The sequence below is a fragment of the Ambystoma mexicanum genome, chromosome 3q, assembly GCF_040938575.1.
Source record: "Ambystoma mexicanum isolate Mex_15411 chromosome 3q, UKY_AmexF1_1, whole genome shotgun sequence".
In the NCBI taxonomy this organism is placed as follows: Eukaryota; Metazoa; Chordata; class Amphibia; order Caudata; family Ambystomatidae; genus Ambystoma; species Ambystoma mexicanum.
Genome location: NC_090926.1, coordinates 605,546,361 through 605,567,447, shown reverse-complemented (window position 1 = coordinate 605,567,447; position 21,087 = coordinate 605,546,361). Strand labels below are relative to the sequence as shown.

Here is a 21,087-nt window from a genome sequence, read left to right as displayed (position 1 = left end):
GCGTACTTGACAAAACAAAGTCCCCAGTTACACAAGAACACACACACCATTGAAGAAAGCTGATATGCAAGACATGCAATACCAACTGCCATCCTATGCCTGGTATTACTGTCTAGCGCCCTATACAGTCCAACATTCTCCAGGATTTTCCATCACACTATATGAGCAGTTACTCCTCAATCTTACTAGCCATTAGCAACACGTGGCTGTGTTCACATCATTTGCCAGCTGTTGCCTTTGGATGCTGAAGGACTCTCCTAATTGACCACACATTGTCGTCATATGCCGAGGTACTCCCACCATTTGTTAGGTATCAATATCGCTTTAGTTTTCTTTTTTTGCTTTGTCTGGCATTTCTTTTAATCATTTACCAGAGTGCTCGAACTATTTTCCAAATATTGTAAACATGTCTACACTTTTTCCCACCATTTGAAAAATATTGAAATGCAATACCACATGCATGTTTTGCCATCATATGGCCAAATACTTCACACCTTATGCCCAGGTATTCCCATGATTTGCCAGGATTACGGGTTCTTGAAATTCCCAAAATGTGCCCCCCCCCTGGAAAGACGAGCAAGTCTGGGTGTGATCGTTTTACACTGCAGTATTCCTGCATTATTTCCTCAGGGTCGAACCCTGCAGTGAGTGTAATGGCAGGTTGTGAGGTCCACCACACACCATCAGGGGCTGAGACACGACAGGGGTGTTTGACTAGCAAGTCAGAGTTCTTGAGCCATTCTAGAGCATCTGTACTTTTCTTTAAAAGGCCGAGTTTGGTTCTGTCTTTCATTGAGAATGTAGTTTGGCTGTCACATGACATAATTACAGATTGGTGATTTTCGAGGAGTCGTTCTTTTGATGAGATGCAAGAGTTTTGCAATGTTTTGGAGGAGTTTGTGGTGTTTTTGGCGGCTCTTGATCCTTATTTTATCCCATTGTCAGTCTATGTGGGCTATTTAGTTCCCTCTTTAATTTTCCATTTTACCCTTTCCTCCTATTTGCCACTCCAAAATTAAAGTGTCCTAACCTTTCCTTCCTATGTTTGTAGAGAAACCTTTGTGTGTGAACCTGAGAAGTCTTCTAGTGCTGTGCTCTGTCATCTGCCCTTCTGATTGGGGGAAGGGTTCTCTAAACACACAATGTGTGAACATTTGTGAGAATCTCCTATTTTGCCCTTGTCTCTTTTTTTGTGTTTTGCACATTGAAACCTTAGGCACAAGAGGCCCCTTAAGCACATTTGTGTTTTGCACATTGTGATCTGAGAAAACATAGCATTTATTTGGAGGATGTTGCAGCAGAGAAGATGAGGAGCTGGACTACTGCTACTACTGCTCCTTGGCAGAGGTTGCGGGAGTCAGCCAGCTCAGTGAGACACTGGTTGCAGAGGGAAAGATGATGGTTGAAGGGGGGGCAATGGTTGTGTAGGGTGAAATGGTGCTTGAGGAGAGGGAAGCGGAACTTGATGTGTGAAGACTGAGCTTGAGGAGTGGAGTACAGATCTTGAGGAGGGGGGGGATTGAGTTGAGGCGGGGTATATTATATGATGTGCCATTTATGACGCATCTGTACCCAAGTGTATCTAGGCGCGGCAAGAAAAGGAGGAGGAAACAAAGTGAGGACAAAATAACAATCTTACTAGGCCTTGTCATTCAGATCACGCAAGTGCAGGGAAGATAGAAGGGGAGACGTGCTGGGGGGGCAAGGGGCAAGTGCAGTTAACTTACTAGTGCAGCCTGCAGGCGCCTTGAAACACTTGTGTATAGGCACGTTGAAAAATGCCATATCATATCATATATCAAGCAGCTCGTAAGTAGAGCGAGAATGGTCGGTAGGGTTACAGATACAGATCATTAAGTGCTTGTGAGCCCAGAGGCAGTGTGAGGGCCACTGGACGTGCAGGAGCCTGGGCCAGAGTTCAGAGGGTGCCCAGGGGACCAGTGTGTGGAGCAGTCGGGTGCATCAGCAGAGGCGAGAAAGAGCAAAAGCGGAAGCAAAATGGAAGGGGTGCATGAGAAGGGGGAGATGGAGCATAAGAAAACACTCCTCGATGAAGAAGCAAGGTAGGCTTTGGTACAATGAGGTTCTCAAGACGTGCTCAACACATGCCACAAATGCAGTTAGTGTATAACTCTCTTTCTTGGTGGACTCAAGAGAGTGTCAGATAACACTACATGCCAACACCAGTTCTACACTAGTAAGACACCTCTGACCCCCTGACTCGGGGCCAGCTCAATGTGTCCCCGACACCCCCATGTCTGACCTAACATATCCTGACCCAGTGGCATCAAGTGTGGCATCAAGGGAGTTTTTACCACCTCTAGCAGCACAGCTTACTGTTGGTGGTGGTGGGATTAAGGGTGAAGTGGCCTTTGGGCAGAACAGGTGCAACCGTGATGTGGAATGCAGGGACACTGTAGTGGGTGCCCTCAGTGAAAGGGAGCTGGATGATGAGCTAGCAGTAGATGCAAGAATGAAGCGGATCCTCCTACACTCTGTTCAGCTCTTCTAGCTGATTGGCCAAGAGGGTACTAGAATGGTGGATGTGGTGGTCAGAGAGTCCTTGAAATGTATTAGTAGCTTCACTGGTTATGAGAACCACATACATTGAGCTAGAAACTCCAGTTTGTGAGCCTGGTACTAGGACTCTGAGATTGGCTCCTCTGATAGAGATAAACACATTTAGGAGGAACAGAAAGCTAAAAGTGTATTTTGGCAATGCACTCGACCACTACTGTGGGTGTCTTAAGTCGCTACACGCTTTCCTCATGCTGCTCCATTCAGGTGACTGTAAAAGGCTTGCGGCCACATCTTGATCAAATGAGGAATCGGTTGTGTTGTCTTTCAAACAAAGGACTGGTTTTCTCTCCTGTCATAGTTTTTGGTCAGAAGTTGTTTGCTCCTTTTGATTAAAGTAACCTTTCATGTGTGTGCCATGTCATTGGGGTCTTCTTTGGAATGAACCACTTGCACCAACAGCCCTAAAAAAGATAGATTGCTACTGAGAACTGGCTGGGAGGCAGCTTAGGCTTTTCCCCAGCTAATTGAACAAGTGCATATGTCCACACGGATTGCTTATCAAGCCAAATTGCAGCAGATCGTCAACACTACCCAATTAGCCTGTCTCGAGAATACAGGCATAAACTATCTCACCTTGGTGTGGCCAGGACCATTGTCCTGAGCTGTGAAAAAGAGGTGTGCGCTGTCAGATGACTTTTTTTGCAGTGTTGGATGTCCCTTTTTATTTCATCTGGGCTTTAAATGTTTCTTTAGTGAATCCTTACAGACAGTTAGCACATCCTCATGTGAATGACAGCCCACAGCACATTCCTGATCCTCACGCACATGCAGTTTCAAAGTTGCTAAATTAATTTTAAACTGTGGTTCACGAAGAGAGACCAGGGGTTAATGCGCTTTGACCTTCATAATGTGTGGATCCTGGCAGAACGTTTAGCCAAGATTTACAGCCAGTTGCCCTGCTTATTCCTTGCCAGAGGTGTTGGATAGTTCCAATTCCAGCACCTTGCGGCGTGATGTATCATACAACATAACCCAATGGGTCTCCTCTTCACATGACTGCAAAAATGAGCGAACATTGTCCAGTATTTGCCGATATATCAATGTTAAGTGGGCACCATCATGTTGCCAGCTTTTGCTGTCGTAGTAGTCTGTCACTGAGTTGAATGCAACTAAGGCAGCATTGAAGTTTTAATCTGGTTATCAGGGAAATTGTGGCATTACCGCAGCTTGCTTAACATCTTCTGGGCAGTGTAGGATTGGCTACAGTGGGTGTACAACTTTGGGGCAAAACTTACCGCAAGATGGTGGCATGGGCAACATGGGGTGCATGCAGGGTTTCACCTAGCCTCCAGGCCATTACGTTGGTTACCAGTCAAATGGTCGAAAACATTTGGTCGACAGACAATTTGGTCGACACCATTTGGTCGAATGCCAAATGGTCGAATTTTTTTTTTTTTTTTATTTTTACCCATTTTTTGGTTTTTTTTGGGGGGGTCCCCCCCCCAACCCCTTTTTTTTTCTTTTTTATTTTTTTTCCCCACACGAAAACCCACAAAACACATATATATATATATATATATAAAAAAAAAAAAATTCAACCATTTGGCATTCGACCAAATGGTGTCGACCAGTTTGTTGTCGACCAGTTGACTGGACACCCATTACGTTACATCCATTGTCGGCTGCTACAGAGTCCACTTGTTAACCACAAGGAGTGAGCCAATGCTCCACAACCTCCTTTACGTTCTCCCAGAGATCACATCTCGTGTGGGAGCTGCTGTCAAAGCCTTTATATGGCAAGGTGGACTGCGGGTGAATGGCAAATGGCGGCTGCTTTCTTGGGCTTTGTTGACAAGAGATACTGAGTAAGGTGAAGGCATGAAATCTGTGCCTCGAGGGCATGTCCACATATCCGTTCTTAGGTGGACTTTATCCTCATTGAACTCCAGTGACTTTCCCACTACTTTCATGATGAGGTTACAGAGGCATGGTATTGAAGTTTGCTGACTCAGAATTTCCCAGCGGTGATCAACAGGGCCAAGAAGCTAACACTGTTTTCTATAAAGGAATAGGCCAGTACATCTATTGCCAACATTACTGCAAGGCTGACACTGAATAGTAACAGCTTTTCAAATCTTATTTGATATTTTGAAACATGCTGAAAGGCCTCGGCAATGGTGGTCTGGCATATTTAGAAGGGAATATATTTTGTCCGTGCTGTAGGATCTGCAAGAAAAGATGGTGGTGTGAAAATATGTAAATCAGCAAGGTTTTCTGGTGTAGTTGTGTGAGATGGTGGTTCAAATGTCCACTGCAACAGCAGTGGGCTGGTAGGCTTCCCTTCGCTCTTCCTTTTGCCAAACATGCTGATGATGCCATCTCATATGGGCCCAAATGAAAGTGATGCTGTAAAGGTGCAGACGTATGCCTCTGGCACAGTGGTGAAATATTGTTGGCAAAGACTTGTACTGAGGAATAAAAGAAAAGAAAACCTATCTCGCCCTTTTTCCAAGAGGGGCTACCCTGCCTCAAAAACTCTAATGATTCTGTCAGGAAGTCCAATAAAGTAAAACGTCCACCTTGCTGTATCCAAACCTATGTCTGTCCCTTAAATTCTAAACTAAACTAAGGAAAACTGTTTATCTTCTTGGTCTAAAAGGATGAATCCTTCCTTCTGGATGATACATTACTGTTAAATTCCTGGTGACAAAAAAAGGTGGTTCTCCCTTAATGTTCAACAAAAGGTTCCCAATACATTCTCCTGGATGGATATTCCGTACAATGTGCAGAAAAGAAAAGTCTCTTAAATTCAGTTTCCAATTCACAGTGTTAGGGGAATGACTCCCTCCCCCTAACCTTCTCAGATTGAATGGGCCCAAGCTATTCCTCACTGACACCCATTGAGACCAAAACATGTCTGGGGATGCCTGTGGTTTCATGCAGAAGGGATGTGACAAAGCAGTTGTCGCTGGGTGGCCGCTTTTGGGGTGGGACCAAGCGTGACTACGGTCTGTCCCCTTTGGTAATGGCTTGACAGGTGGAGAATGATGGGCTGGAGGTTTGCCCAGGGCAATGCCAGAGGTTAAGATTAATTATATACTTCCAGCCATCACATCTTTTGTTTTGCCCTCTTCCTCCTGGAATCCATCCATCATGGTGCATGCACAATGACACTGCATACAAAATTGCTTCCTAGTGCCCCAGATTCTTTTCACACAGATGCCTCTCTTCTGTGGAGAGAAAGTATTCTGCAGCTACCTTTCTCACTGGCATGGCTGGTTTAGATATCCACACATAATCTGGCCTTCTCCAATATAAGCAGCTGTTGCTGTAGCTGGTAACAAATGCTCAACTGATATATCCCTCACTCGACCATTAACCTGTATGCTACCAGGTTTTGATACTTGAGTAGACTCAGACATGTTATTTTAATAGTCACATTCCCTTCAATACATGCATATGGGTGTGACAGTGCTCTGTCCTTCTATTCCACCTACTAAATGCATGTGGGTTTGTCGGTGCTTTGTCATTTATCTCCACCTTCTAATTGCACATGGAGTACTCATGGCTTTGGCCTTTCCTGGGGGCGAGGGGGGGGGGTGAGGGGTGAGGTTGATGGAGGGGGGGGCTGGGCTGGATAGTGGCAGCTGGAATATCACTAGAAAGAGAGAGTATAGATAAAGCTGTTCTCTCCCATACACAGACACTCTGTTGGCACCTCTGCTTCCTTTTGCTGCCGTGCTCCATGGCTTTTCTGGAAGTCCCAGTAGTAATTGGGGTGGGCGGAGTCTGGGATCTCGGAGATACCTTGCTTATTCTCTTCTTGCTGCCCCTAAAATAGGGGTACACAGTAGGGAAACCAATGGGATAGAGAAGGCCTGTGCCTTGCTGTCTTGTTGGGCACCCATTTTGGGAGGCCACGTTTCTTTCTTTCTGCAACCTGGTATGTCAAGGGTGTGGGGGTAGACCACCATGAATATATGCTATACTACATCCTTGGTTAGTGCTTGCTACTTCTGTGGAGTGATACTTGCAATTTATCTGCAATGTATTAGATGTCAATAATCATGCTAACAGAACATATACTACATGTATGTCTTCAAAGAAAGATCTCTACAGATGGCTGTTCAGTAGAAGGGCTGGAAGTTGAAGATAAGGCACACAGCCCCAACAAAGGAGGACATCCGTAGCTGATTTTAAAAGATGAATACACTTTTAAAATACCATAGTTTAATGGTTCTTTCATTTTCCTAATGTATATATTGTTTCGAAAGGTTTGTGTAAAGCTGTCATTTTGCAAGAACAACTAAGTGTCTGTACCTTCGGGAAACATTTCATACTTTGCACTAGATTACCCTTGAACTTGAAGGGATACTGCTTGCATAAATACTTTTCAGAGTGAGCCAATTAAGTTCAATTTATAACATTTCCTCAGAAGCCCTGATTGTAATGGTCCAATACAACTGTGTGTGGTTGCTGTCTTGGAATCCATGGGTTTTGTAATGGCAGATTGTAACGCTGCCTTGACCGCCCTTGTTGCACACAGGCAGCAATGGGGAATTGTCGACGGATAACTTCTCCCATTAATCTTGGTCAGAAGAGGAGACTGGCATGCCTTTGGAGAGGGGGTTCGGGGGGTCACAGTAACCTCTTCTTCAGAACCTCCCTCGGCACGTGTAATCTAGCCCTAACCATGTCCCCTTTGTCCCCTTCTTCCACTCAGCACAAACACACAAACCTCTGCAGCATGTCGTTCCACACCCAGTGTGTGTCCATAAGTTCCTGCAGCCTGCCCTCCCATCCCAGTACATGCACAGAAGACCCTGCACCGTGTTCTGCCCTTCCCTCGTAGATCCTTCAAGCTCCCTCCTGCTGTATGGCCCCAGCCCCGATCACAGCAGATCACTCCTGACACACCCCTATAGCGCATTTTGACAATTCCTTCAGAGTTAACCCTTTTCAACGATTCCTTCATAGGCACCATAGGGTGGTGCTAGATTACTGAGATTCCTTTGGCGCTGTTGCTTAGTAACTACTGTGGTTTGCAAAGCATCGACATGCAGCTGAGATTTTGTACAGCATTGATATGACTGGCAGTACAGGGCCCCAGAGGCTGACCTAAAGGGGGCCTAGCCTTAGGAGCAAAAAAGTGTTTCTCCTTGATTGAAATACCATGCAGCTCTGAGAATATTCTCATTGGGAAAATGAGAATACCGTCTGCACTGGACTCCAACTCTTCCTAGGATCTAACCATCTTGAATAACTATGTACCTTCTTTTGACAAATCTCATTCCATCATGTTGAAAGAGATGGAGGCGATCCTTGTGGACATTGACAAGGGTGTCCCATTCTGGTTTGTGTGGATTTCAATGCAAAGATACCACACTTTATGTGCCGACATGGAAGAGGCTGGACCGGTGAGGCTTATCAGGGCCAGTCACATAACACACTGAGAGCACAACGCTGTGGGGAGAAATGGGCAACAATGTTGTTTGCAGCTGGCTTTAATATGATGAATGGGCAGTACCTTCAGAGAACGCACCCCACTATGCATGGGTTGGGAAGGGAGTAAGCCGAGTCTTGGGCTATTTGTTCTTGGCCAACTCAGATAATCTGATTGAGGATATGTGCATCTCCCAACACCATGAGTGACCATCTTCCTGTCATTGCCTGATTATCGATCCTGTACCACTGGCAACAGAATTGTCTGGCCAGCTGTTTGTTAATGGATCACACAACTGCATATCCTGGAGTGAGCAACCCCTTGCCAAAGCAGCCTCCGCCTCACAGGGAATCCTGAACAATGACTCTAACTTGCACAGTGCTGATCCTATTACCCTTACCTGTGAGGCTGAGGTGTTTGCTTCCACCAGTAGGAAAGTCTTCGGTTTTGGTGCATCATCAATGGGTCTAAGTCCTGGACTAGGGACATCAATGTGGTTCCTGAATCCGCATGGACCTTGCATATAGAACAGGTATTTGGAGGCCAAAGGTTGGGGGCAATGCCATTATACTGGACCCAATAGATATGGAATTTATGAAGCAGCATGGGAGACATACGCAGGATGATTCAATCTAGCAAATAAAAAACAGGGCCCTGGCCCGCATGGCATTTGCAGCTAGCACATCCGACTCAACCCTGATACTTGGTCCCAAGCCCTTATATGGCTGTTTCGCTGCTTTGAGGTAACGCAAGATATTCTCTCTTCCTGGCATGACAGCATCTTGGTAGCGGTCTGGAAGAACGGGAGTGACGAAGATCCACGCAATTATCGGCTCCTGGCCATGCTGGATGTCCCAGTGAAGGTATTTGCTTGCGTGCTACTGCAGCAACTGGATTCATGGGTGGATTCTAACAGAAGCATCCTGTTGAACCAGCCGGGATTCAGGAAGGGATACTGCACAACTATCGACACCTTAGCCCTCATCACCACCATCGAACAGGCATGAGAAATCTGAAAGATCCCGGTCTACGCTGAATTCGTGAATGCCAGTGCTGCATTTGACACTGTGGATTGGATAGGCCTATGGAACAAGTTGGAATCTTGGTGAATCTCTCTGGGTTTATTAAAAAATGATTATTTTTCTACATGACCAGACAAGGGCCAGTTTCAGGTTGGACCAGTATGGTGGCACCTCTGCCTGTATTACAACCAGTGTTGGCTTGAAGGAAGGGTGAATCTTGGCACCAATGCGTTATAACCTGTAAGGGAGTTGCCCTTAATGACCTTGCATCCACTCCCCTAAACTTGGTTCCATCATCTTGCAATGGTTAGGCTACGTGGATGATTTGGTCATCTTAAACCTCGCTCCTGGCAGCTTACAAACCTCATTGAATAACTGTATGCCTCCGACAACTCTCTGGTCATAAACAACAGCAAAATCAAGATCTTGGTGTTTACTCAATCAAAATAAGTCTCACAAGGTTTCATGGAAACTTGAAGGGGACTGTATTGAGGAAGAGCTGGTGTACAAATATCTGGGCATTCATCTAGACTCCAGATTAAAGGGAAATGCACACCTGGATCAAGTGAAAGCTACTACCTCCCTGACACTGGGACGCATTGGTGCCTTTGCCAGTAAGGAAGGTTTCTGCCTTGCCACTCTCCTTCAACTATACCCGGCCAAGATCAATTCAACCCTTATGTATGGGGCTGTTATTTGGCCTCTGACAAATATGGAAGATGTGGATAAATTGGAACGCACTGCATTCAAAAGACTATTGTGACTCTCTCGTTACACATCCATTGAAATGATATGTCAAGAATTTAATCTCATACCCATCAACCTCCAGAGTCAACTGAGTTGCATCACCACTTTATGGAAGCTGGCGAATACCCCTATGCCTACTCTCCAGGGCATGCTAAATGAAGTCCTGCAAACTAGACCGTCAATGATGCGTGCCAGCCACATTGCTAAGATCAAAGGTAGCTCTGATGTCTGGGTACATAAGGCACCTGGTGTGCCACTGGGGGGGGGGGCCTTTAATGTCTGCAAAGCTCACATGAAACACACAGTGGCTGACATTGGCCAAGAACAAACGATTGTCAACTTGGCCACTCATCACCATACGCAGGAATATGTTCAACACATACAACAAAGGAACATAACGGCAGCATATGTTAAATCCTTCCTTGGCAACTCCTTAGTCTGGGACTACTAAAGACTAACGTTTAATACAGTCCGGACACAGGAAATGGAGGGGGCCTGGATGAAGACAGCAAATGATGAAAGGAAGTGACGATTATGTGGAGATGGCATGCTCGAATCCTCAAAAAAATCTGCTGGTGGAATGTGAATCACTGCAGACCATGAGGCGCCAGGCATCTCTGGCAGCGGGCCTAGAAGGGGGACTCACCGCGGAAGACACATGGGCCCTATTCATGAGCGGTGAGCATGAAGTGTGTATCTTCTGCTTCATTCTACTTTGGAGGAAGATGCACCTTATTTTAAATATTCTATCCTAGTGTCGGTCCTCCGGTCTTGCTAATGGCAAAAAGCGTCTGGTAAACTAGCTTGTCCTGCTCTTTTGGACCTGATGCTTGGGACATAGCACACTAGTCTCTTTTGGAAACATGATGGTTTTAATGTAAACTGGATTTGCATTGTAAACTGTGAAAAATGTTTTGGGAAAAGTTATTATAAACTGTAGCACAATAACAAAAAATAAAAAATAAAAGATGAGGAATTGAAAGTAGAATATTTTGTATTTTTCCACCACCTTGGAATTTTAGAAACTCTTTTGGGGTAATCAAAATGGATCACTAGAGAAAAGTTGTGCTAGTGTCCATCAACATCTGTATCAGAGTACACTCTAAGACTGTCAACATCCTAACGCACAAACGTTTGCATTTGAAATAAAATACTTCATTGGTTTGAACGTGTATTTAAATGTGAATGTGCTCAATTAGAATTTAGAAGTGATAGTTATTTACCTCTTGCGGTATTCCAAAGGAATACCATTGAAGCTAAAAATGCAGCTGTATCACAAAAGGTTCTGACATTTTTCCCTCCACCCTAGAGGTCAAAATTGTAAAGAGGATAAATTAATGTTCTCAATGTTTCCCTATACAGGGTGTAAGCGCAAGCCTCTCCTTAAATAGAGGGATCCCGTTTAGACTGGAAAATTTGAACTTGGTGAAAAAGTGGACTTCTCAGATGTACATTCGGTCATGGAGCGGGTCCTGTGCCTTGTTGCCGGTCCTCACAGACCACACTTCACCTTTTAGATCTGAAACCCCAAATAGAACAGTTCAGCCCAACAAAGGAGCAAGAAAGGAAGGGGGGGGGCTAGAAACCAGACACTTCTACAGGTAGCTGAAACAAAAATCAAAAGATTAGCACGCGAACAAGTTCCACCTAAAATACCTCCTCCCACCACCCTTTCTCCTTCACATTGGCACCTGGTGATAGCTAAGCATCAAGTAGTTGTGACGAATAATGATGCTGCAAGAGATGACTTTGTGGTAGTGAGAGTTGTAGGGGTGTTTTCAGTCGAATGGAGGATAATCTGCAATCCCAATGACGCAAACCAAAGTGTTCCCACAAAGTTCAGTTCATGACCCGTTCAGCAGTACCAAACTGGGGGGTGCAGGTGTCCTAGCAACCGAAGCAACAACAATGCCCGTACAGGAAAGGAGCCAGGCGAAGTTCTGTGGGAGAGGTCCAAGTCCTGATAATGGGTAATTGGGTATAATACAGCCGGGAGTCACCGACTTAAATGTGGGGACAGAGACGGGAAGAGGGAAGTCCATGGAAAAACCTGGAAGGGCCAGGGTCTGGAAACGTGAAGCAAAGTGCTAGAGACAAAGCGACTCCAAAAAACGCCAAAGACAAGACTGTTGAGGAGCAGCGAGCACTGTTTCACTTCCATGCATATACGTCTCAGACGGAGAAGGACCCCTGAGGGTGTAATGCGCAGAACGCTATGCGCACCACCCGCCAAGTCAGTCTCCACTACTTATGGCCGCAATTAAAGGGCATATATCCCAGAGGGTACAGTCCTGTGCATACCTGCCTCCACTTGTCCTGACACTTTCTTCCCGTGTAATGCATAAAGGTAACATAATAGATCGTTTTCTTATAATTTGTATGAACCATTACTGTACACTGTCAATCAGTTTTAGGGTGGAAATGAACAGATAACATTGCTGGGGAAATTCCAGAATTTATTTTACAATTACCAGTGAGGCAGTGGTACATTCATGATTGGTTTGCCATTTCAGGAATAGCCCCAGCGATAGTGGTAATCTGGCAGATGCTTGCCGAAATATCCGCCCAATCTGTAATGAGTCTGCAGGTGTTCACGACTTCACATAACTAACCCCGCCTACAGGCGTTTCTGTAAAGGTGACTGATGTTCGAATTTCACCATCGGGTAAACATTAACGGAAACACAAACATGCTCAAGAATGAATTTAGATAAAACATAATCCTGTGAATGTGTTCACTACTGTTCTAGCCCTTTTAAAACAGATGGCACATTCATTGCAATATCTTGCAGTCCTGAGTCCTCTAATTATAGTATAGACTTTGCCCATTTTTCACAACAACCGAAACTAAAAAAAAAAAAAATAGACGGAGTAAAACAAACAACAAATGTTCCCAGCCAAAATATCTTGCTTCTGTGCCTTCCTCATCGACCTTCCCTATAAACCATAGCCGAAGTAGGCGAATGGGCATCGTATCTAGCTATGAATTTGAATCACTGAAGTCAGTTTTTCAGCGTTCTTGCTTGGTCTCGCAGGAAAATTGTACACGATTTTGTGGGTACATGTTTTTGGGGGAAATTACATGAAATAATTAAATGAATGAAACTACTTTTGAGCAATGACAGATGCCTGGCTTCTGCTTGTAAACACTAGGATAGTTGTCGCGATGGGATTCTATCAAGCCTGGCAGCCACCGAGATGCAGGCAGTTTGGCCGACGCATGGGCTGGCATTGTGCGAGTTGTTGCTTATCTCAGAATTGTCCATGGGAATGCGTTGTCCAATATCCGGATTAGAAAGCAAACAGAGAGTGCGCCAAAACATCCCTCTTTCCCATAGTACAAACATTATTACGATGTAGTCTTAATTAGGATTTAGGAGATATAGGGCCTCATTACACGGAAGGCGTTAACCATGGCGTTATTACCGCCATGGTTGCCGCCGGTAATTTACCAATCCCGCCATGGTGAATGGCGGAATTACTGCCCCATTCCAAGGTTGGCGGGGCTGTAATTCCCCATTCAACATTGGCCCTTCCCCATTCCCATCTGAGCCCCCATAGGGCTCAATGGGAATGGGGAAGGCGGCAATTACGGTAAAACCAGCCGTTAAGGTAGGGACCAGCAAAGGGATTTTTGTAGTAGGGCGGTAAGGGATTACCGGCACCAGTGCCCTTACTGGTGCCGGTAATCCCTTACCGCCATCCGTGTAATGAGGCCCATAGTGTATAAATGGTTCAATTCCGTTTAATTCAGGGATTGTGTGATCATGCTGGAAAGGAGGATCACACAGGGGAAACGTGCTGGTCTTGGAAGCAAGACCACGTAAAGCAACAGAGGTTTGAAACCGGGATCCGCGCTTAGAAACCAAACTCAGTTAAGGTATTAGGTGCGTTATAAAAAACGAATAAAATAAATAAAGCTGGGGGGTGCCAAAAAATCTTGTAAAAATGAAAAGTTGGTAACTGAACAGAGATCTCATTCATCCCTAAGGGTGGGGCCCCATCCTTAATGATCTTCTAATGAACCCTTATAATTTGTTATAAAACTAGTAGTCTGTTACTAAATACAGACCTATTTTTGATACCAGATATTTCAACTGTGGTAAATGTTGTAGTCTTTGACTAGAATGCCATAAGAAGGTGCCTTTCCGTATATAGCTGACCTCGGTAGGGTTCAAGTGATCAGAGCTATTGCGCGATCATCTATCTCCAGGTTACCTATTTAAATTCACCACTTGCAAAGATGATGGTACACAGTGGTGAGCATTCAAGAGCAGTCTCCATACAAAGAACACCTTTCCCCCCACCTTGTCCTCACTGCCAATGCATGTAACGGTTTATTGAGAAGCCACCCTCAACTCAGGGAGTTCCTTCCCTCCCCGCTCAAGGGGTTACGCAACAAACTGTTTAACAGATTCTTTTCTTTAGCTCTATCTAAGACACATATGCCCGTTGGATACCTCTCCCCTGAGCTAACAATGAGCCAAGAATCAGACCGAGAAATATATTGGTATTTATTTAAATAAAAGTAATAGAAATTAGCACAAAAATGTCAAACAGCTCTTCATCCATGGCACAACACAATCAACTTTTCCCAGCATAACTCATAAGTGAGTTGAAAAGAACACAATCACAATTATTCCCTTTCTGCAAATTTCTCTTCAAGAAATAATTACACTGCAAGCAATTATCATGTAGTGTTGATTTTCCTGTGGGCTTAAAAGGCTAGCAGTAGGATTTCAAGATTGGTACAAATACGTATGGCAATTCTGATGTTGCCAACAGATTTGGTTTAAAACAAACACAGGTGATTCAGCGGTTTGTTTTTCAGGCACCCCTTGCTTTGGTCTATTTTGGGAAGTCAGACAGAAAAATTGCAATGATTGGTGAATTTTGGATTTCAGACCCCCCTCCACTGAAAGTCCTGTGTTAGGGAAGCTGGATAGAAAGGTTGGACTGATTCAAGAATAAAGACACTCCTTTTCCTTAAAGAAGTCAGAGACAGCAGGTGAAAAAGCATTACACAATTAAATTATAGGTTTTACTTTCCAGCACACACTGGGAAGTGAGCTTTGTTCATTTTGAATTTTAACAAAATTCACCCCGTAGTGTTCTGCCAAATAGGGAATTAAATCAATATTTTTAGTTAAATAGGCAAAGGATTTACACAGTCCTCTCCACCCCCTCTGCCCCCTATAAAGGGAAAGAATTCAAGGCAAACAGACTACACCATCTTTTGGTTTCCCAGGGCTCAGTTCTACTTGTATAAGAAGCCTCTGTTTACAGATCACGTAAGCCAGCTGCATCGCAGAACCCTCTGGAAGAATAGGGAAGGGGTCTGGTCACTCCACTCACAAAGATGGCCTTTCGCTCGCCACCATAAGACCCAGTCAGCTCTGAGGACTTCCTAGAAATAGACAGCTCCATCCAGATGCACTCTCACCAATCTCCTCTAGTGCTGCCATACAGGTGTCAGATGGTTTCCTCAGCCCTTTGTCTCTCTGTCTTTCATTTTCTGTGTCTCTCCCTCTGTCTGTGTCCCTTAATATAGCAGCAATGACACCACCAATTTACAATCTTGGGGAAGTCCTCTGCAATAATTCATGCAGCTAGGATTGAACAGTTACCTTTCTCTCTCCTCCAAAACCCAGCCTCCAAGTCATGATTTGTTTAGGGGCCTGGCACAACATATGACAATTCCCATTCCTAATCGCCATTTGTTCTCCTTTCAACTTTTTGGCAAAAACAAGTTATGTATCACAACTTAATAATTTTACTAGAAACTGCCATAATAAACATATTTTCTGATTCAGCTAATTATGGAGAATTAGATAAGCCAACCACCAAGTCCGTACCGTGTAGCACGGCCATGTGGCATGTTTCTGCCATTTCCATAAAAAGCATAACATTTATGAATATGTAAGTTATTACCCATATCCCTAATGTTATTTTCCGCCCACGCACCAACTCTCACATTTGGAACATGTTCAGATCTGTCAGAAACATAACTTAGATAGCCATATCGGTTCCATGAGTCACAGGTGGTTGAATTGTATATCTCCAAAAATTGCCTGGACATTATCTATAAAAATGGTACATAGATTAAATCAATCCGCCTTATGGTTGCTGAGAAAAATGCCTAAATGATGATAATCCTTTTCAATTAACTGTGAATCTTCATGTGGGACAAATGGCCCTTCTCCTGCCTTCCGGTCATTTTGGTTTTCACTGGGTCAGCCTGCACCCAGAGTTTTTTTCTATCAGTCTCTTTGTGTTGGAAGCTTGCTCTTTGAAGTTGCTGCCCCCGTTTTCACACATATTAGTCATGCTCCAGCCAAAGGCCAAGGGTCAATGCCTTCAGAGCCAGCAAGCCTAGAGAACACTGAATTTCGATACCTTTAGCAGGGCACTTAATTGCAGTTAGACATTAATTGGGAGAAGTGACATCCAGACTTGGAGTGGGAGATTTCCTTGTGGAGTTTCCCACAGCCAAAAAGGGTTTGTCTTTCGCCGAAATGTTTTCATGAACACAAAGTGGCTTTTGAAATGTCACTGGAGTTTTGTAGGTGAAACCTAATATACATCGATGTTTGTCAACCCGCACATAATGTCTTTTCCCTGACATTTTTCTGTTAGCAGTGACACATTTTCACATTTAAACCACTTTTATTCGCACACACCTGTGCCAGACGTTTTTTGTGTCACTGTTTAAAAATCCTGTTTTTCATGAAAAAGGGATCTTTGATCTTGGATTTTTCCTTTTGTAAATTAAAATGCTGCTTTATCTTTGGTAATGACAGGTACACCCCTTTTCCATATGGCTCTTCAATTTTACTGGGAAAAAAAACAAACAAAGGCCACACTATTTTTGTTTGTGTTTAACATCCTGCCGTTCATGTGAATGGGGCTTCTGTTTGAGGCATTTGAATACACCCCACATGGAGCACAGCTAGACAATGCACAAGGCTTCCCCAGCAGCACAGACTTCAGTTCAGCCTCTGCAATGTTTCTCCAGTCACCCAGATTTTGGACAAGATGAATGGCATAGATGTTTTCTTGGTATTAGGTTGCAGCCCTATGGAATTCATTTTCTTTTTTTATGCCATCCCTAAATAATGATCACTTAATGCAGTCTCCAGATATTATGATGGTTGATTCATGTCAATATATATATATTGTATCAACCATTTTCATATTGACTCAAATTTAATATCCGGATATGTGCTGTGTGAACATATCATTACAGAATCAAATTGCATGAAACTTTTTTCTTCTATATTATATGCTTGCACGGGAACAATATTCCAATGGCAATATTCCAATATGCCATTGCACATTTACACCACAACAGTACATTGTTTCTGTCAAACGGGCATCTAACCTGCTATTGTTTCGTCGTGCACTTCATATTTGTTGATGAATAATTTAAATATATAAATAATATCTTGACCTCCCAGCCGCCTTTGATTTTGTCAACCACCAGACTCTCTGCCATCACCTTACCTCCTCAGCTCAATTTTCTATCACAGCTGTCAATTGGATCTCCTCCTTCCTTGCAGACCGAACCTCTAGACTCTTTGCAGGCAAAGCTTTCACACCACTGACACCTACCTTCTTTGGTGTCCCACGAGGCTCCTGCATCTCTCCTACCATCTATAACATCTACACTAAACCCCTTTTTTTGACCATCTGGACTCCCTTGGCATTGCTTACCCCAACTACGCAGACAATAAAATTCTGTTCCCAATCTGTGATGACCACGCCCAGGACAGCCTCAAAATTAACACGACTAATGAAAAAGTCTAAACCTGGATGGCCGCCCACTCCCTATGCCTGAAGAACGAAAAAATCCTGTTGGCACCCCCTCCCAGCTTGCCAAACTGGCCCCTGCATACAACCTCTTCACCATCGATGGCAGATATTTTGCAATTACTAAAAGCAGAATTTTTTTTTATTTTGGAGAGCAAAAACACATTGATGCATTTATTTTATTCATTGGTTATTTGTAATGTGCACTATACAGCAAAAATGTGTTTCACAGTGTGGCGGGGCAAGGTGAATAAGAAAGAGTATTAAACAAAAAAAATGTTCTTAAAAGGTCAGAACGTGAAAGTGCAATAGAAAGAGAAGGGAGGGAGGGGGACATTATAAAATTCAAATGCAAAAGATATCAACAAATTAACCTTAATTGGCATTAGGTGTCTACTTGAGGCATAATTCTTCTATTTCTGCACAAAGTTGCTTGGATAATATGTTCCCTGGTAAAGAAAGAAGTAGAAAACTATTCAGGATTCTGATTGGAAGTATGGTTTCACAGTTCAAGAAGTTCATCAATCCCTGCACATCTGTTTAATATGTTGTGCACCATTCTTGGAAACCTTGATATAATTTGTTCCTGTGACAACGCAGGGAATGAATGATATTAGCACCAGCGAACGGGTGTGCAACCAATCTGGTTGCTTGGAGCGCAGGGTGTATCCACTGATGCAAACTTGCATTCTGAGCCACCTAATGGCTGCTTCCCCTGCCTGCCGTCCCCCAGGCCTCTTTCCCTTCCTTTCATTATTATAAACCTCTCCCACTTACCTGCATAGCGCAGCGGCCGCACGCTGCGCTGCTTCCTCCTGGTGTCCTTTGTGGCTGCCATGGATATGAAAGACAGGTTCTGTACGGAGCGCCGTCTTCCAGATCCGTGGCTGCCTTATTTAGGGAGTATTTTGTTTGAAAGAATGGGATGCTGCACAGTCTCCCGCTAATTTAAACAAAATACTTTGCCCTTAGCCCCCCGGGTTACTGGATCTGCAACCCGGGATGTTAATAGCATTACTACCCTCATTAAATGCCCTTGCTATGCCAGGGCCCTTAACTCTGGCCCCGGGCCTATACCACCCCATCCGGCCTGCTGGATTGGGAAGTAACGCTTGGATGTGTTACTGTGAGAGAGAAATATGCCCTGCACAATTAAAGATTCCAGGACAATCTATTTTCAGTATGCTCGCAAAAAATTTCATTTGCAGGCCCAGAACCCTCTTCAGAGACTTAGCGTGTAAACTGGTTTCACTCAAAACGTTTTAAATTATTTATGCATCATTTCAGTAAACATATGATATGATATGGCATTTATAACGTGCCTATACACAAGTGTTTCAAGGTGCGACGAGGCAAGGGAGGGGGAACAGAGGGAAGACAAACAGTGATTCTACTAGGCCAGGTGTCATTCAGATCGTGCAAGTGAAGGGCAAGGGGGAAAGTGCAAGGGAGAGGGGGAGGGGAGAGTGCAGCAAATGGGATAATACACTAATAACATAGTAAGTACTGCCAGCTGGTGGCAAGTGCAAGGGTAACTGCAGACATCCGTGTCAAGTGCTGGTAGAGGGACTGTAGGCATACAGCGACAGTCCAGAGTGTGGGGGTTGCCAGGAAGGCAGTGCAGGTGGGCGACTGGCGGTGGAGGGTACCTGGGCCCGAGATCAGAGGGTGGCTAGGTAACTAGTGGAGTTTCAGCCAATGGTTCAGCAGGGGAGAGGAGGAGAAAAAGCAGAAGCAAAGAGAAAGGTTTTGAGGTGCATCCGGAACTGGAGATGGTTCTCAAGTTTCAGTGAGGAAGGGAGGCCGTTCCAGAGGGCGACCCCAGCTGAAGAGAGAGATCTACTACCAAATCGTTGCTTGGAGATGCGACTGTTGGAGGTGGATGAGCAAAGAGCTCGAGAAGGAAGATATTTAGGAAGAGAGAGTTAAAGGTATTGAGGCCCCAGGGCCCAGAATGCCTTGTGGACAATGCAGAGGGTTTGAACATTCATTCTACATATGCTAAGAAACAGTTATTGAATCTGTTTAACAGAAAAGTATATTGTATGTCAGCAGAAATGTGACACTGCCTTATGGACACATGCCTAAACATTAGGCGCCTTACCAATATTGCAATATGAAACATAAAAGTACGGAACATGGCCTAGACTAATGCAGATTTTTTGGGGACCAACTCTGCTTTTACTTGACTGTGAGTACAGTTGAGCAAGCTTAAACTCATTGACTGTGGGTAAACGGGTGAAATGATGGTCACTAAAATAAAAATGTTTGTGGTAATGGCAAGGCACACATGTAAAACAAATCCAATTTATCATTAGTATGTAAATTAGATTGTGATTTAAATATTTAACCAATGTGCTTATTATTTTATAATTACATGTTCTGTAAAGAATTCTAGTATGGACCGATTCTGAATCCGTGTTCTCCCTATGCTTTGTGGGGTGCACACCTGTTTCTGGAAGGGAATCTTCTACATATGAAATGGTGTCATTTAAATGCACTGTCAGTGTACTCTATCACAGGTTGGTCCTTTATGGATTTCATGCAATGCCTCTAGCCAGGGGGGAGTCTTCTGCCTGGACCTGGAACCTCCATGATGACTTTGATCAAAATTAATCTTTTTTGTTGAATAGGGTTACCATGCGACTACCCAAATTAATGAAAAGGTAACCACACAGTTTAATCTTCTTCCTCGTGGCTACTTAATACCTTTTTTATGCTTGTGGCATACCTCTTTAAAGTCTACAATCCTACATTAAAAAAAACATGATTCACAGATTATTTTAGACATTTATGGCAGGGAATGAATCCTTGATTGAACAACAAAGAGAAAAGGGTGATCTGCTTCAGCCTGACTGCACTAAACACACATCACTTCAAATGGCCCGCAGAAAGGGGAGCACCCATAGCCATGCTCTAATTTCAATAACCTTGAGTCCTATTTCAGAACTACCATTCTTGAACCTCGCAAATTAACACTGCATACCAACAATCCAACAATTAACTGATTAAAAAAAATGAATCTTTGATATGAGGTAGAGAAGATAGTTTACTGAAGCTTTGCTGTTAGATAGGTTTGTCTATTACAATTCAACCCACACCTGCCTCATTAAAGAAATGGTTCACCAGCTACAAATAAAGAAAGCTTCAAGGATGATCTTTGCAATAAATCCATTGGGTACAATGACACGGGTCGTGAAGGCATTATGCTGGATCCCTATGGTGCTTGGGATATTCTAAATATCTAGCATGTATGGACCTAGAAATACAGGTAAATGCAAGCTGAAGGGGAGGCTGTCCAACCACAGGCCTCTATGATTGACATATCTTCCCCCCTCAATGTAATAACAGACCTATGTTCAAAAGGAGTCAACATGGTTGCAGGATACATTCTTTGGTGGAATTTATAAGCTATTATAAGTTAGCAGTGACAATCAGATCAGAACATAACCACAAAAGATTTAATAGACTTAGTACAGTGTTATTTTCCAAAAAGGCCTCTGGCATTTAAATCCGATCAACCTTTGCTGGCCCATAAATCTAGGCT

The 21,087-nt window shown here is 43.9% G+C and overlaps 1 protein-coding gene across 3 annotated transcripts in view; it reads left to right on the top strand.

Annotated features, from left to right (window-relative positions):
* The window catches only part of GAS7 (growth arrest specific 7), a 1,527,668-nt gene that overhangs the window by 1,464,464 nt on the left and 42,117 nt on the right, over positions 1-21,087 (top strand). The window lies entirely within an intron of this gene.